Source organism: Nicotiana tomentosiformis, chromosome 2 (assembly GCF_000390325.3).
Source record: "Nicotiana tomentosiformis chromosome 2, ASM39032v3, whole genome shotgun sequence".
In the NCBI taxonomy this organism is placed as follows: domain Eukaryota; kingdom Viridiplantae; phylum Streptophyta; class Magnoliopsida; order Solanales; family Solanaceae; genus Nicotiana; species Nicotiana tomentosiformis.
Window position 1 is genome coordinate 4,617,695 of NC_090813.1, and position 3,625 is coordinate 4,621,319.

Below are 3,625 nucleotides of genomic sequence, written 5' to 3' on the forward strand. Positions count from 1 at the left end.
CCGCCAGGAATTGGTTTTCTATGAACCATGGCCCTTCATGAAGATCTTTGTTATAGTTTTCCTCCTTCATGAACTTAATCATGTAATAGTCATATCCCAGGTCTATTAAGGAGAGTACTTCCGTAGATTTTCATATAACATGAAGTTTTTGTTGTAGAAACCGAAAACCTACTCTTCTTCCAAAGATTTTTATGATTAAAGAATTGGACCAATTTTTATAAATTCTTTCCTTATCTGACGAGGATATGGGAATGAAGACATCCGTGTCAAGAGTATTTTCGGATTCATCTTCTGGGACTAGGTTCTCAAAGTTTCCTTGAACTCGTATGTGACTCTTATCTTGCGACTCATTAAGATAAGATTTATGTTTTTCTAAGAAGGATACCCCTACTTCTTTGGTTTGGGTTAGAGGATTCTGACTTTGGTTCTCTTTAGGGTTCTTCTTTGCTATGGCTTATTTTTTTTCTCTTTCAATGTCCAGATCCATCGGTGTCTTTATGCAAAGGTGTAGAGGGCAATAGACTTGGCAGTAAAGTGTGGGAGATTAGGGTTTCCTATGTTATCCTTAGCTATCTTAGAGAGAAGGAGGAGGTTCTCTCTCTAACCCATTGCAAACATTTCTCTGTCTAAAGATCTCTATTATGATTTAACTTATTTACATCGAAGTGTAAACTTTATCACACTATCATTGTAATATAACCTGCTGAAATATTTTTAAACTATTATTATATATATTAAACTCTAAATTATAAAGATAGTCTAACTAGACCAGATATTGAAGGTTAGCACAAGTGGTGAAACTCTCAAATTCACCTTATATATGTGTGTCGTTCACTTTATTTTTTCTAACTAATGGATTTTCATTCTTTAATCTTTTTTAGGCAAGAAAAGATCAAAAGATCAAATACATCTTTCTTCTTCTCTGTTCTTTAATCGTCACTCAACTTTTATTTTATTGCACTTAAGTCATTAATCTAATTTTTATAAAAACCACTTTATTTTATTTAAATATCGCAAAATTATTTTTGTTGTGTGGGAAATTTTAGTGGCGGCATGCCATAATTTTTAACTGACTGTCATAATCGAAGTCTATTCCAAGAATTACTTCGCTTGTCTACAAATTAAGAAAATAGCCAAATTCAGAAATTCTTTCTAGTTTGTTTTGCTAGAACGACAAAATTTATATTAATAATTAAGTAGTAACATTACATAGAGGTGATGCCTCGTTGGGGGCTTCTAAATCACCTGAGCCAGAGGAGCTGCTAGCTATATGTGTACAAAAACTATTAAGGTTCCCAAGTTCGGCTAGTTTATTTAGTACATTGTTAGATACTAATCTAGTAGTAGATGCTCCAGCTTTGTCCTCCTATAGCAAGTTCCAAAAAATATTCAGTGGGTGAACATGTTGATAAGGGAGTGATGCTTGATTTCTTGGATCCTTCCATTGCCAAACTATGTGTAAGTCTGTTCCCTTCCTGGTAGTTGTGTCGGATCATTGGATTCTCTAGTTCCTTCAATAATAACTTGCACTCATTAACAAGGTTAGAGTAGAGAGAACAATTGTTATAGAAAAGCAGTTGAGGTATTTCAGTAGCATCATTTTCAATTTTTAAGCTATGAAAATTATGATTTTTTGCTATTAGAAGGCAATTTTTTAGCGCGAGGAGTTCCATGTAGGTGGGGGTGTAGCCATAAGCGGGCATTTTGTAGCCCAGAATCCAGTTCCCAGATTTATCTCGGAATATTACATCAATTCCGCCTTTTTATAGCTGCCTTTGAACACCCCGTCAATATTATATTTTAGCTCAGTTGACATTGGGGGGGGGGGGGGGACTCCATTTTACCATTATTAGAGAGGTGATGATGTTGTTAGTAGAAGACGCGGCGGTGTATTTATATTCCATACAACGCATTGTCACAAAATTAAGGGCAAGAAGATTACAAAGTTTGTTAAAGTGATTGTTATTTCTGTTCAGCCATATATGCCTAATGGCAAACGAGAAGAATTCATTCCAAGTGAAATTTAGATGGTCCATATTAATGGTCCGGTCTTTGAGTTTAATGAGCCAGTGATAAGAGTTGTAGTCCAGAACTTGATTTTGTGGGCTTACTTCCTCCCAAAATAACATGGCTATTAGGCATTCAAATAGTATATGGGTTAATGATTAGTCAGCTCCTTTACATATTGAACAAGCTGTATCGATATTCAAGCATATGTGATGTAGATAGGAATTTGTGGGTAGGCGGTTGTGGGAGCATTGCTATAAGAAAAATTTAATCATGTTAAGAGTATTTAACTTCTAGATCTAGTGAAATCTATTGCTAATATGGCTCCGTGTGAGATGAATTTATAGGCTGTTTTAGTGGTAAAGGAGCTATTGGATGTAAGGGCCCAAACTGGTATTTCTTTGGCACCCTGTAATTCTAAGATGTTGATAGAGTGGAGTTTTTGAGTGATGTGTTGAGGTAGGGTAAAGGAAAGTTTTGAGAGATCCCATCGATTATTATCCAAAAGGTCCTTTACTTTAAAGGTAGAGTCTTGTTGGGTTAGAGGTCTGTGGATAAGGGAGCTGAGTGGAGGGAGGTTGGGAATCCATGCTGAGGACTAACAACTAATATTACCTACCTAAAGTTGAGTTCACCTCTGACAAAGTATGTGATGCATGTGTTAGAGGGAAACATGTTAGGTCATCCTTTAAATCTAAAATGTTTGTAAGTTCTTCTAAACCTTTGGAACTCCTTCACATGGACCTATGTGGACCAATGAGAATAAGGAGCAGAGGAGGTAAGAGGTATGTATTTGTGATTGTTGATGACTTCTCCAAGTGTACCTGGACTTTATTTTTGGGATCCAAAGATAAAACCATTGATGTTTTCTGTGTATTTGTCAGAATGATCCAACAAAATCTAGCATGTAATATTTTAAGTATAAGAATTGACCATGGAACTAAATTTAAAAATTCAAACTTTCTTGAGTTATGTGTCTTACATGGCATTGACCATAATTTCTCTACACCTAGAACTCCATAACAAAATGGAGTTGTAGAAAGAAAGAATAGATCCTTAGAAAACATGGGAATGAAGCAAATATTTTGTGCATAATAATGGAAAAGAAGCTCTAGGTAAGTTTGACGACAAAAGTGATGAGGGAATTTTCTTGTGTTACTCTTCACATAGTAAGGCCTATAAGGTTTTTAATAAAAGAACTATGCGTGTGGAAGAAAATATTCATGTTATTTTTTATGAATCTAACAACTTGGCTGAGAAAGGTCTGCAGGATGAAGATTACGACATAGGGTTCACTGGTGATGGAGATACAAAGGAATCTGATGAAGATGGATCTAAAAAACAAAAGGAAATTGATAGTGATCATGAGGAACAAGAAGAAGAAAGAACTATTCTAACTTCTCACCAGACTAATGAAGCCACACCTACTAAACCTGCTCCCTTGGGTCACTTCTCAGGTGAATCTTCTCTAGGTATACAGATCAGACTATAGAAGCATTAAAGCTCACATCCTCTTGAGAATATTATCTCTTATCCAAATGCAGGGGTAGAAACTAGGTTTTCTCTAAGAAATCTATGTGCACTCACAGCATTCCTCTCACAGATTGAACCTAAGACC